General features: G+C 37.3%; 1 protein-coding gene and 1 long non-coding RNA gene across 3 annotated transcripts in view; one reads left to right on the top strand and one right to left on the bottom strand.

Moving 5' to 3' along the window:
- Nucleotides 1–4,151, bottom strand: part of LOC145692983 (uncharacterized) — a 66,855-nt gene extending 62,704 nt beyond the window's left edge. The window contains exon 1 of the long non-coding RNA XR_014132676.1: nucleotides 3,843–4,151. This is a non-coding gene — a long non-coding RNA (uncharacterized LOC145692983). The remainder of the gene's footprint in view (nucleotides 1–3,842) is intronic.
- Smr (nuclear receptor corepressor smrter) overlaps nucleotides 1–15,536 on the top strand; it is a 389,247-nt gene that overhangs the window by 219,136 nt on the left and 154,575 nt on the right. The gene's annotated exons all lie outside the window — the stretch shown is intronic.

Below are 15,536 nucleotides of genomic sequence, written 5' to 3' on the forward strand. Positions count from 1 at the left end.
ACAAGTCATTGTTTGTGTGGTCGCAGAGGTACGATATTTATACAAACGGTAGAATTACAGGCGAGATTTGCAGAAATGAGTATATTAAAATACGTCTACTGCCCATGTATTACAAACACAAAGTTCCCCATCATTCTGACCCGTCCTTTACGCTACTACCACGACTGAACTACTAACTGCAAATAAGATGAGTTTCGTAGTGAAGGAACAACTCACCAAACGTTCCCGAGATTCGTCCCGTCGAATGCTACTGGGCGGTTGTAAAGTAAATCCTCAGGAACAATGGCCAGGCTATCACTAACCCCCAGCAATTCAAACAAATGTGTAATAGTGCAGTCCATAAAGTCAGTGTAACTAGTGTGCGCAACTTAATGAAAGGTATCAGAAAAATTCAAAACTTTCTTTCGTGTCCAATAACAATTTGTTTCTTTTTCAGTTTATTATGCCTTTGACTGAAGTATAACAGACAAGGTAATTAAAATTCAATTTGTAAACAGTGACATGGATAAATTCAATTGCAAGCCGTTACAACAATTTCCAGGACTATCTTTCTGTGAGATATCCTATACAGTATTTTATACATCATACAACTTAATTTCAAGTGTAACATTCTATTTTACGGACATACTTTCACTCCAATTAGTCCCTTAATATAGTACTGTATAGTGATCTAGTATTTTCTGAAAGTAGAAATATAACTTAACTGCTAGAGGAAGAAGAGGTACATAATTTTACAACTAAGTGGCTACATAATTTGGTGGTACTCAAAATCCGGAATACTAGTATGTGCAACAATTAAACAATCTGATTGATTACCGACTTTAAAGGATATTGAATATTGTGGCTGTTCTACATTAACCTAGTTCATCTACATGCACTGGCGATCAGCCTTCATTCACCTCAACTAGTTAATCGTTTGGTTCCTTCTTGAATACAATAAGTACTTATTTTAAGAAACATCGGATTTTACTAAATTATGGGGGAGGAATTCAAGTTCTGCGTGGGTAGCACTAAGATTAATAATTATAGGATTTGATAATAATTACAGGATTTGATCAAAATGTGTCAGCCCCGAGTCGGAAAGTGAGTCACCTGCTGTATTAGTCGTAACTTTGATGTACACTGTAGCTAACAAGCATCGCATCGCAAGACCCAGTCTGACCGAAAGGAGGAAAGCATACGAGTAGTTTGTGAAACCTTTAATTTTGTGACGAATGTCTCCCAGCGAGAATGTGAAATAGTTAGCGTAAATATGTTCTTTAGTAACAGTGTGCTTGTTAAGTAACGGTATCAGTTATACCGTACAGAATCGTTATATTGTAGCTTAGGTCCATGCTGACGCAATTCATATTTGTTTTACTTATTTTTGTGGAATTATGAGTGAAATAGTATTTCAGTATATGTTGCGGATAAAGAATAGCACAAATTTGGAAACTCTACAGATAGGAGTCTACTACTCTATTTGGAAAAAAATATAATTTTAGGTAGGGAACTAGAGCAATAAGGTAGGAATTACTAATGTAGGCTTAATTACCATATAATCCTCTAGAAGAGAATTACTACGTACAGTATTCACAATGCAGTATCTTATATACACTTTTTAAGCGAGTACAAGTAGCTCGCGCCGTACGCATTCAGCACCTTAACTCTTTACTTTTTATGCTCTCTTGCCATTGCTCATCAAGCTCTCACTTTGCCTGGTGTCTCAAAAAATAAATCCCCACCCCCCTGCAGTCATACCTAGAAAGAAGGAAAAGTCACTAGCAGAATGACGATGGGAGCTTTAAGGTGATAAAATCCCACATTTACTAACTTGTAAGAAAAATGGAATCTTTCAGTTTTACGTCCCACTGTTATGTCGGGTAGGCCAAAGGAGACTGTGATGATGAAAATGAATGAAATGGTAGAATAAAGTGAGAGGAAACGAAAGAACCCGATAAAACCCAGGTACTCGGTATTTGTCCACCACAAAGCCCACTTGACGCAAGCTAGGATTGAGCCAGGTCCCCCTAGAGGTGAATAATTACCACAGCTATCGCGGCCCCGTTTAGTAATAGAATGCAATCTCTTAATGTATTGGGAGAGAGTATTTTCTAAAATAACACTAAAGACAAAAGTATTTTAAAGAACTGAGTGTTCGACACCAAAACATCAGATTCTGTTGATTAGTTATAAAGTTCGGTAGAGATTAAGAGTTAAACCATGTATATCCTAATACAAATAAAATCTTACCTTTATGTTGCGTTGATTTCTTTAATTGATTCTTTTATTTTGTTCATTTGTTCTCCTGTGGCAGAGGTTCAATTTCAGTTATGCACGTAAGTGTGTTTCCTATATCTTTTATATTTTGAACCTAAAATTTATAGTGTAGATTTGTGATGAAAACGCTGAAAATTGTTGATAAAATGCCACTCAAGCATATTTTTCTTGTGGTAATAGTGGGATTTATCAATAATTTTCAGTGTTTTCATGACAAATCTATAATATACATTTTATACTCAAAATATGAGAGCCGTAGAAAACTGAGAACTAAGCTTGAAGCTCTAGATATATTAGGAAAAAAGAGACGTAATATAAGGACAGATAAAAGCAATCAACGTAACATAAAAGCAATAAGATATGTGTGTGTACAGATTCGTAAAAAATGAAATCTGTAATGACTATATTCAAGTCTAATACCTTCAGAGTGGGTATATCTGATACTACGCACACTGTAAATACTCAAATTATTTCATAGATTATTTTATTGGTCAAAAGCATTTTTGAAGTCAAATCGTTGGTCCCTTACACGTGCAGAACGCTCATTGTAAGGCTCTTAACAAAGGGGATGTGGGAGGTCCTAATCTATTTCCCAAGTTCTTAAGTTTTTATACTTCATATAGTGGCGTTTGAAGCCAATTCAAATTTTTAATTATTTTTTTTAAACATATCCCTTATCCCAACTTTTTTTCTCAGTACGACCTTACTTCATCATGTATTCGCGAATAACTTATCTTCATTTAATACCAGTTCTTAAAGGTGAAGGGTACCGTCAGAATTTTCCCGAGACAATGCTTTTTTAGAATATGAAGTTCCAAGAAAGCGGGTGATTAATTAGCAAGATGAAGTTCGCAAAGAGAATTTTGGGTACAAATCCTTGGGTACAATTTAAAATTCTCTAAAACACTGGTGGTTTATTCAGTCACACTCAATTAGTTCGGACTAGGTTAACTTATTTAACTATGTGAAATTAATGATGCCGGTAACACGTGTTATAGAGTGTGGTGCATAGTACAAAAACATGTGAAGTAGTCATATGAAATACATGTAAATTACATACCTGTGTTTAATTTGCAGACAGCTGATAACATCATTTTACTCAATTCCCAGTAACTTATTAGTGGAAAGAATTATATTTCAAAAATGTTAACTGAGGGAGAATTCCCCATCCTCTTAGTATTTCACACCATGTCCAGTCTTCTTACTCAATTTTCTTTTATTCATTTCAACAATCTTTCGTTAGTTTTTGCTGTGTCAGCGTTTAATTGGAAGGAGGGTACCCTTTTATTGCATATGTAATTTATTTAAAGAAAAAACGATTAAATCAATATATATATATATATATATATATTTTAATAATACGGAAGAAAAAATCAGAAGGTTGCGAAACTATACGCCATTATGGAGTGACCAAACGTGATATCTTTGAAAATTCATCAATCGCTCTAGTATCAGAAACATCACCTTATTATTTTCCATTTCACGTTAGAAGAAGGTCGTATTTGTTTTGAGCAAAGCGTAGTTTATGACTGATTTCTAGTTTAAGCTCAAAAGTAATAAAAGTGACATGTAAGTGTACTTACGTGAAGTCGTGATGTTGAAATCTGTGTGATGTAATGTCGCCGTGCTGCCACGTAATGAAAAAGTAATATATTTTGCTCATCGTGTAGCACTGATTTCCTTTTGGCGACATATGTAAGATATCTGTAAATTCAAAATTTAACAATCCTAAGTTTTTCTTTTATATGTTGTTAGAGGCATTCATTTTTGTTAATTAATTTAACATTCGTAACTGAAAAAAAGGAATAAATAGTAACATGTCTGTCTTGCTGTCAACAACCCTTCAGCACGTAGTCGACTTTTCCTTTGCGCATCTTACTGCCAACTCACCACCGCAGTTGAATACTTTTGACATCACTTCCTGACTTCTTGTTTTCTTTTTGGTGTTGATATTATGCAGTATTGCCAATGTGCTCAATGTTTATGAAATGGTATAGCATGTAAGAATTTTATCAACCCGAAATTGAACATATAGAGAAATCTTTAAAATCAAATGTAGTTCCGCAACTTACTCAATTCTTGTCATATATATATATATAATATAATATGAAAAAATAAATCAAAAACCCCCTTTCACGAAGCCAGAAGGGCCCTAACCAGTCCAGTCGGCGAGTTTATTAGGGGATGCGTGATCAAAACATTGTTAAACCGATCACCGTTGCTGGAATTTTTAACCGGATACTTGGTCCATTTAAATCACCAAATCGCTCTCTCCATTTAACTTCACGATGTTGATTGAACTAAGCACTGCCAACACCGTCTAACTTTCCCCAGTGGTTACAAAAATAATTGAAACATCCGAAGAAAATACATATTGGTACAAAGTGGGTCCACCGTTATGCTGCAAACAGCCACTAGTAGATGCAGAATGATCTTGTGGTGGGGGAGGCAGATTGACTCCTGGACGATGAATATATGATCGATATAAATTATGAAACTCAAATTTTACACAGAGACAAAATAAAGTGGTGCAATATGGTATTATTAAAATGTATGTATATAAACATTAATAAATTTGCAGCAACTAATATATCAAATTATATGTATAATTTGTTGTATTTTTGTTGGTAGCTTTCTGAAGTCTGAAGATTATACTGTTAAAAAAAAATCATACATCTCTTGTCATATATTTCTATAATTTTCAAATCACCTATCAAGTTAATGAATTTAAATATTAGACCTAGAAACCGGAATCTCTCTGTGAATCGTGGGGGAGTAGTGACATAATCATTCCGAGAAGCAGCAGATATCGGTATAGACTCGCTGGACATTCAAAGTTGAATAGAAAGTTACAGCTACAGAGTGAGTAAGGGAAGTGGTCCTCAAAAGACAAGTTTAGCATTAACATGAAATAACATTTCTTTAACTGTCAAATATTTTTGTCCTTACACAGGGGCATATTTAGGGGGCTTCCAGACTTCAGCCTCCCCTCCCGGAAATTTTATTTACTATATTAAAGTAAATGAAATATTTTGCAGAATTTTGACATTTTCAGGAATAAAGTTAGCAAAGCCCTCCCCGAAACAAAATCGTAAATACGCCACTGTCCTTACATATCAGAACGCTTTGGCTGGATTTATAAAAAACTTGAAAATGCGTAGTATTATTCTTTCCAAGTTTACTGGTGAAGTTCATACAATTTTATATTTTTAAAATCACGAGGATTTTAAAAGAAAAAGTTTCACATAGGAGTTATTGCTGGTATTCTTATTACCTTAGATTTGTAGTTCGTACATTATCTTTAGAATAAATAAAGGTGACGGTCTTTAAAGTCGAGAAATTTCCCCTGAGCATTCTCGAAAAAAAGTTTATACAGGGTGTATCAGAAGTTCAGGAGTAAAAGTCAACTCCGTTATGAGTAAAGAAACGAAAAAATGTTTTTAAAAAATCAATCTAAAATGATGGAATAGTTTCCAATGTACTCAGCCGTTTGGGCTCCACATTGTAAGATGACTTATATTAAATCAAAAAGCAACGTTGCCAGTTCAGCAGGCTGTTCCCTTGGGCTTACCATACCAATAGTACAGCACTGTTGGAAAACTGCTCCAAGATTTTGTAGGTTCTCTCACACAACAATGTGCACCTTCCACATGTCATTTATGCATGACCTCACGTTTCGTTCGAACAGCTGGCTGGACTGAAGACGATGCTTTATCATTTAACACAGAGTGCCTTACCAGTGTGAAGTTGAAGCGAATAGTGCGATTGGAAAATCCACCATTTTAGATTTAAAAACCACCTATTTCGAACAACCGAGCTTGCTTATTTCATATCTTCACTCTTTCATACATCCGATTTGTTTATTATAGAATAGAATTTTCCATGCATCACGGTCTTCAGGTAGTCCCTTCGTCTTTATGAACGATTTGTCTGTTTGGATACTGTCCATCATTGGTAGCCTCCGTAGCCTCCTCTCGCTTTTTCCTGCCACCATACTCTCTAACACGTCCCTCATGGTAACAGTTCCTTCTCAGCTACTGTCTCAATTAGTTTTATTTATTTATTTAACAATCACCAGATACAGCTCAGAGGCCATTTTACACTGGATATCCAACAACAACAACAACAACAACAGTGGAAAGGATTTGGGAAGGTATCGGCCAGGGCCTGTTTTAGTAGGTGCCATCCCGGCATTTGCCTGGTAGGACTGAGGGAAACCCTGGAAAACCACAGTCAGGATGGTCGGCAGCGAGATTCGAACCCACGACCTCCCGAATACGAAGCCAACGCTCTACCACTTGAGCTACTTCGCTCAGTTTTCCTTCCTCTTTTCAATGAAATCTAAAATAGCCCTTTTCACTGTTTCTAATCTTATTTGTTTTCTATTCGCCTCGGCCAGTTCTCTTTATTCTTCTACACATCCAGATTTCGAAGCCTTGTAGTCTTTTTTTTTTTTTTTTTTCGTTGCTTTTGCGTGATGTTCATGTTCGTGCCCCAAATAATACAATATTCTACAGGAAGAATTGTATGAGCCTTTTTCTTTTTATTAAAGGACCCACAAGAACTTCTCTTGCCATTTCTATCTCTGCTTTTATTCCACATTCGCACTTCGTTAGCACTAGTAATAGTACCCAGGTATCGAAAAGTAATCACATGTTATATTTTCTCCGCCTTCTGCTTCTACAGGTATATTTGACACTGTCTGCTTAGTTTCAATCGGCATAGTATTTTTCGTTCTAACGTTTATTTTCAACCCATTCTCTTCATAGCGCTTTCCAAGTTTTCTAACTTCTTATTGATTTCCTTTTAAGACTCCACAACAAGCACCATATCGTCTACAAACCGTATATACCGAATCATTCTACTCCCTACCGAAATACCGTCTTCATTTTGTACACTCTCTACTATCTCTTCTAGATAGATATTAAATAACATCGACGAGAGACAATGTCCCTGTCGAACTCCCCTTCCAATTGCACTCTTCTGTTGTCTCTTTTCCTCCCCTGTGCTTAACACTTACTTCTTGGTTCATGTACAAGTTTATAACTCTTCAGTCTTTACATTCAAACTCAACCTTCTTTAGAACTCCCATCAACAATTCCTAGCTCAGCAGATCAATATCATTCTCTAGATCACTAAACACAACTATCACTTTTTTTTTTTTTTTTATAACTTTTCATCTATTCCCTTTTATATGCCAGTTGCATCTCTTGCACCTTTACCTGTCCTAAAGCTGGACTTTTCCAACTTCTTTTTTTCTTCCATACAACCTTCTATTCAATTCAGTGTCCCGAGCTTTTTTTTTTTTTTCGACATGAGACTAATAGTTCTAAGGTTTTCACATCTCTCTGGGTTCGATTTCTTAGTCATTGGTATCATAGTCTTTAGGACATCTTTTGGCTGCTCTTCTCTTCCATATATTTCATTGCAAAGTTGAAAGAATTCTTTCTTGCCCTTATCTCCCATATTCTTAATGAAATCGATGGGGTCCCGGGTTCAAACCCTGCTCCCGCCAAGAGAACTTTGTGGCGGACAAACACCGTGTGCTTGGGTTTTCTCGGGGTTCTCCCGTTTCCTCCCACTTTCTTCATTCCACCATTTCATTCATTTATCATAATCACCGTCTCCTTTAGCCTAACCGGCTTAACCGTGGGACGTAAAACTCAAAGATTTCATTTTTTCTTAATGAAATCGATATATATATATATATATATATATTGTCTATCCTGGTTGCCTTTTCGTTCCTAATCTCGGAAATAACTTTTTCCAGTTCATCCCGAGCATTATACCCTTTATCATCCTTGTGTACTTCACTTTCTGCTTCAGCATCTAGGCTACACAGTCTATTCCTATTCTCATGAATAAGTCCTCAGCATATTCTTTCTACCTTCTTAAGATTTCAGTTCTGTCACTACCTTCCCATTCTTATTTTCTAGTGCAGTCATAATAACCCTTTGTTTCCTCCGAAGTTCCATAGATTTCACATCCTTGTACATTTTCTCATATTTTCCAGCTCTTTCTAATTCTTCTGTGTTCTCGCATTTTCTTTTCTAGAACTCATCTCTTGCTCTGACCCCTTCGCAATTCGTTGTTTAACTTTCTGTACATCTTTCTGCCTTCCTCCGTATCAACCTGTTTCCACGTCTTCCTCTTCGTCAAGTTTTGAATACTCTTAACTTTCCCGATTTTTTCTGAACTTCTCTTCCAAAAGATACCAGTGCCACGTGTTGTGTGTGGTTGGAAAGCCATTTTATCACCTTTCAGATGCGCTATGCCTCACCTCCGTAGAATAACTACAGAGTGAGCATTAAGCACCATAAGATCAAAGATGGTTCATAACATTGTAGCTGTCTAACCGCTGAGAAGAGGACCCATGTTCATATGAACTTCTTTGCTTACAATCACCCATACTAACATTTCCCAAAATATTACCCTTTTCCTCTGAGTGCCACACGTTGCATACGGTTGGAAGGCCATTCTATCAACTTTCAGATGCGTTACCTCACCTCCGTAGAATAACTAAACAGTGAGCAATAAGCACCGTCAGATCAAAAGCGGTTCCCAACATTACAGCTCTCAAACCAGTGAGAATAGGACCCATGTTTATATAGATTTTTTTACTTGGAATCACCCATACTACCATTTCCCCAAGTATTATCCTTTTCTTCTGAAATACCTTTATATATAATGGTTATCAAAATAACAGAAACATCTGAAGAAAAGTACAACTTCCACATTATTATAGCATTGCATCACCTTTCGTCGCAAAAACACTCTGATACGATGTAGAATGGAGTGATCGACGTCGTGAATCATAGTAAGTGGACTATTACATACAGTTCCGTGAGCGATGATGGAGGTAGAAATATGTCCCGGATTCATGTCTCCAAAACGGACCACAGCTGTTAAATTATGTTTAAATTGGGGGATTGGGCGGGCCATTGGATATGTTCAACTTTATTCCGATGTTTCTGAAACCACACCGCAACAGCCCCAGTTGTATTAATGGGCGCATTATCAGCCTGGAAATAATATCTAGATTATAGGATGCACATACACACTCCGCCAGACAGTGACGCGATCGGTAGGTGTCAGCACAGAACGCACTGACAACCCAGATATTGCGGCATACGTATCACAGAGCCGACGCTATCGCACCTCAAATTATACGGTTGTTCGTGCGCCCGCCGCATATTACCACGGCCCGTAGTTTGAAATAAGGTTATCGATTACTTGTCCGACCTTATCACACGTTTCCAGTCGTCAGCGGCGCATGTTATACGTTCGCGGTACCATTGACGTCATACTACAGCGTGATGGTTCCTTATCAGCGATTTCTCCCGTTCAACCCCTATCCCATATGCCCATGCCGTGTAACTCGCGGCAGACTGTGATTGTCGATTATGGAAAGAGTTGCTGAGTGCCGTTCTAGCCCATTTGCACAACAGTCACACAGTTCTGGCTGACAGTCCTCTTTAATGCTTAACGGGGCCCTTCACTGAGTGCTTTTTACCATTCACTTTTCCTGTTCAGTTGTTTTTTCCATGAGTCTTTTTTAGCAATCATCACTTTGGGTAGTATCCGTCGCCATATACCCAACTCGCTTGCCACTTTAATCACCTTGGCACCACATAACCAGGCGCGAACAATTAATCTTCTTTAGAAATCAAAGGTTGCCCATTTTGCACTATCTGCTCAGTTCAGTGCACAGTGCCGCGCAGAAACTCACGTGGCTTGTGTAGTACGGAATTTACCGTACACATCATCATCAAAAAACATCCTGACGCTGCGGTCGCCGATTAGCCGTTGCCAACACAGACATTTAGACATGTTCTAATTTAAGGTCTTTCTGTTATTTTGGTAACCGTCTGTTCAAAAATTACACGTGTCCAGAAATGATATGAAATTGAATACTTAAATTCCCCCTTCCCTTTAAAATTCTGCGTACGCCTCTGTTAACTTATATATATTAAATAATGTAGTGTGTAAGTAAGGAAATCTAGTTTGTTTTGATATATATTTCGAAGAACCGAACTTCTTTCGAAAATCCATAGGGGCCATGTATGATGGTTCTGATTCCACCTTAAACTGTATGTCCAAGTCTCATATAGCCTCGTTGCTGACAAAGACGCTAAACTTGAATAAGGAAGTAAATATTTCTACCCATGGTGCAGCACGCAACTACCTGAACTCACCAAAGGGTTTTGGCGGACATGGGCGTCTCTGGCGGGGGGGGACGCGTCCCCCCAATAATTTGAAATACGTAATATTCAATATTTTTTTAAAATTTAATTTGTTTAGATACTCACTAGCAGTTAGAACATTTCCTTTGATGTCCCCCTCCCCAAATTTTACATGCCAGAGACGCCAATGTTGGCGGAGACACATATTTTTAGTTATTGGCTATCATTGTGAGGCAATAAGGTACCTATGTGAGTTACGAGGTGTCGTAAATGTGTTGTGAACCGATATGCAAACAACGCATCATGTATACGCGATTGGGCCAGCGTAGCTCTTGTGGACTGCAGTAGTAGTGCCGGATTGAGGTTTGATGGGGCTCTAAGCTATTGAAAGGGGCCCTTTATACGTCAAGTTTTCTTTTTCAGCGACAAAATGCCGCTGTTTTTAGGTTTGAATATATGCTGTATTCTAATTTATGGACGTAATGGACATCTAAATGGAAACAAGAAACTTTAGAAGCAGGGCTGGGAAACGGGGCCTCCATTATAAGCGGGGCTGGATAACAGGGGTCTTATTACAAATGGGGCTGAGAAATAGAGCCCTATTACTTGCTTCATAAAAGTCTAATATAAAACAATACAAAACACCTTTGTTGTATGTGCATTTTATCTGTTTCGCTTTTTCTTGTTATTTGGAAATCGCATTCCTGTTTTTTTTTCTTTAAATTTTTGGGCCCCTAAGCGAGGGGGCCCAAAGCTATAGCTTGTTTAGTTTATACGTAAATCCGGCACTGTGCAGTAGTATGAGTAATAGTCATAAAGAAGGCATTTAGAATACACTGAACTAAGCAGTAGATTCTGAAAAGTATGTGAATATGATGAAAATCACGTGGCAAGTTGTCGAAACGAAGAAACCAACGAATTAACCTAGTAGGCCTACTTGCTTAGTTCGATATGACCTTTTTTTTTTTTATTTCCCGCTAAATTTAGAAAGAAAATTTTCATCAACAATTTCAAACATTCAAGTCGGTTTATTTGATAATGTTTCCTAGGGTAATAATTATTTAGTTTTCTATTTGCACATTTTCAGTTATATTTTACAACTGTACCAATATAAGTAGAAAATGTACTATAGATTTGAAAAAAAAAAATGCTATTTGCATTGCATCGGAAAAGCTTTTCACAATCGCAAGAGAAGTTACACTTTTTAGTTTGAAAATGTGGAAGTCAATGTTATCTAAAGGTGTAAGTTTTCCTATGTTAAACAATCGCCGAATGATTTTTTGTAGTGAAAAGCCAGGCCTGAAATTAGCCTTTAGCTAGCTAGGGATTTCGTCCCTTCCTCCAGGCTTCCTTATTTGTCAAGGCAACGGTCTCACACCTAATTATTGCTTCTTCTCACGGCAAGAATAGTACGTTTATAGCATAATTCTTTGCGAAAAATGTAAACACCTTTCCTCATACAATACACAGTTAAATCGGTCCGACTGCTGTGTCGAAAAATTCATTTCAGATTGGTTCATCCGTTTCCCCCTGTTGATGAGACAATTTCGAAGTTATTTCTGTATATCGAGGCCCGTTGCCAACCCAAAAATGTAGGGGGAGGGAATCCAACCATGTTATAGTTCATCACCAAATTGTAGTTCATTTGGAAGCCTACCGCGAAACTTTTAGGGGAGCAGTAAAATTTAGGGGGGACGATCCCCCATGCCCCCTGGATACGGGTCTGTGTATATTGAGAAAAAAATTAAAAATTTTCCCCCTTCTTTCGTTAAAAGCGGGATTTTGCGGAAACAGTGACATATGGCCACTTGTTTTAAGTAAGTACCAAGTTTTAAATCCCTAACACGTTTCTAATCTTGAGAAATTTAGGAATATGGCAATCTTATTATAACAATTGCAACCCTTCCCCTTTTTCTTCACTTAAAAAATGTTGAAACACGTCTTTAGTTATTTTAAATGAAAAATCTAAACATCAGATTTTATTTTTCTAACCTTTGAGGATATTGACATGTGGTCATCCTGTTATAACAATTGTTACCCCATCCTTTTTCTTTCCGCCATTTCTTCTTTCCTACGAAAATTACCAAAAACGTTGAAACATACGTCTAACTAATTAAATGGATGCCCATATACCAAATATCACGTCTCATATCTTTCAGAGATTCGAAGATTCAGGACATTTACTATAAGAATTATCACCTATATTTTTTCACTTCATCGTCGAATTTCAAAAAAATTCTTCCTTGGTGGTACCTTAGGTCACAAATCCATAATGCACTGTCCAAATTTCAAGTCTCTGACGAAAGTGATTTGGCCTGGCTCTTGACCAGGCAGTCAGAATTTCTTCTTTCATACATACTCGTAGAGATTAGTACAATGGTATAATGATTACGACTTTTTTGGTAAAGTTTCTGCGTACCGAAGTTGGCAACTCTGAGAGTTCTTTTTTCTCCCCTAAAATGAAAGAAATTATGATGCAAAAGTATGAGAAATAATGATGTACACATTACAATAAACTGTTAATGCGTGCAGATAGTGAAAAGGTTAGCATAGAGATTCCGGTTAAATTTTTGTATTAGATCATACCGTAGCGTCCTCAAAACTCGTATAAGGGCTTTAATTTTATATCATTGTGTTAATACGTGGCCGATAGATACAATATAGCCTAGTTCGATACGTATATGACTACAGTATAATACAGGTTAGTCTCCTAATGAGACTTCTTTCCAACTACGATCTTTCCATCTTTATTGAATATGCTTAAGAGAAGAGAGAGATTACTTCTTTACTCATCAGAAAACTCGGATAGGGGAGGGCGAGTGGAGGGGTTGGTGATACTTCCTTTTCAATGTTTACCGTTGTGGATTAGGCCGACAAAGGCATATTGGTAAGTTCTGTTCCCTGTTAAGCATGGTATTCCTTTCTTCCGGTGTTTTAAACAGTATGAAATACGAGCCCATATGATATTTTGATCCAATTTATTACTCCTTGCCTCGAATAATATTGAAGAAATTCAATACAGTATATCTTTGTCTTGAGATTCAGAATGATACGAGGCAGGTTTGAAACTTCACCTTTTGTATATGGCTCCTTATACCTATATTAGAAGTTATCTTTGGTACTGGTTTAGAATAGTCCGTCATAAAAATGATAATTTTACGATGAAAATGAGTGAGTGCATAGGAACAAAAGATTGCCTAGGATATTAATTTCCAATGTCGGAACGTTTCTACACAATGTAGAAAACCAGTATTTTACGTTTACAAATGTACTGTTACTAGTGTTAAAATATTAAAAGAACTATAGTGGAGTTAAAATGAATGCGATATAAAGTGTTTACAGCATTATTTTCGTTATGCGCATTCTCTCGTCGCTTACGCGCCTATTCCCTACGGATGCATCCCTGCTGAACTCTTGCCCTCACTTTGGTTAGACCACATTCTCGCTTTTAGTGCCTACCAAGCACAATTTTTTCGATATAAAGTGTTTGTTGCCTATTCTAGTTTGTGCGAATACCCGTCGTCGCTTACGCGCCTGCTCCCTGAGGAAGCGCCACCGCACTACTGCCTGATCCAAATTATGCTAGATTCGGATCCAAATTCCAAAACCTGATCGAAATTATGCTACATCGAATCCTTTGCTAAATCCTCATAATTACTAATTCACGTGTTTTTAAAGAAAAAACTGAAGTTGACATACGATAATGTAACTTAAAATACGCAGAGCGCAAGAATGCGAGGATAGAACTCAATACTTCACGCACCAAATTTTTAACACAACTAAGCTGGTGCAGTCGTTGCCAGACTCACAACTTAGAATTATTCTGAATAATCTTTCATTTTAAGAGCAGGAAAAGCTTGGCTTCTAAGAATAAACAAAGAAAAAATGTGTCATAAATGAATGCAAAGTGTTTGTTTACATATTTTGAAAGAAAATGACTTCGCAGCAAAGGATTAGAAAACCCTGGGTGGAGAAAAAAAAGCATCTTTAGGGTGGACTGGGTCAAAGACATGGCGAAAGGCCATGGAGTCACCTGCATTTGTGTGCTGTGTGTTTCATCTTAACGTCAAGAAGCTACTGTCTCCAATAAAACTCGTTTTCTAATTCATTTTCAGAAACACTAAATTGTTTTTACTCCCACGCCCCTTCTCTAAAGGCATCGGTAAAGGGATGACCTCCCACCGTTTCAAATTTACTTCGAATAATAAGACTGCATGTATGATTTACCGACTGTACGAGTCAATGGGAGAGGGCACATTTCTGCCGTTCTTTTTCTTCCCACGATCAACTTCTTTCTCATCTCCAGATTTTGCGCCTCTTTTTTATAAACATGCTGAAATTATGCTAGATTTGGGCAGGATGCTAAAAGCAAGATGCTAGATGCTAAAGACATGCAAATTATGCTAGACATAGCATCATTATGACAGGGGCGGATCCAGGACGGACTTCTGGGGGAGGCAGTGGGTTGTAATACTGCTACTTAGAGCTACTTTTAAGAGCGTCAAAAAATAAACTATATATTTTATTTATATATAAAATTAAAAAGTTTCCTCTTCTGGGGGGGTAATCGCCCCCCCCCCCCCCCCTCTGGATCTGCCCCTGCATTATGATAGATCGGGCACCGCTGATCCAGCATGCACCAAAGAACGCCCCAGATTCGTTTTGGAACGGATGATCAACTTGGCGGCGCCAAGTTGGGTTGGAGAGGCGTGACTTTTTTTCTTAAGGGAAATTTCAAAAACTTTCCCCGCCCTTAGTTTTTAAGATACCAGATTGAAATTTTGCATATGGATTGTGTGCACCTTTGGGTATATATATAATATAATATAATATAATATAATATTTTTTTTGTGAGATCTCTACGTGAACCCGGGCCCGAGGGCGTAATTTTCCGAGGGGATAATTTTTCAGAAAAAAATCCTTTTTTTCTCGAATTTCCGGGTTCAGGTGTATGATACGGACATATGAATGGTACCGTTGGAAAGAGCGCGTAATATTGAAGAAAATGACATTTGAATGATTCTAGGACAAGTAAGGAAATTTTTGGAATATATATATATATATATATATAATATTTGAATGGTCACCTTCAGA

This window comes from Thermobia domestica, chromosome 8 (genome assembly GCF_964235325.1).
Source record: "Thermobia domestica chromosome 8, izTheDome1.hap1.1, whole genome shotgun sequence".
Lineage (NCBI taxonomy): Eukaryota > Metazoa > Arthropoda > Insecta > Zygentoma > Lepismatidae > Thermobia > Thermobia domestica.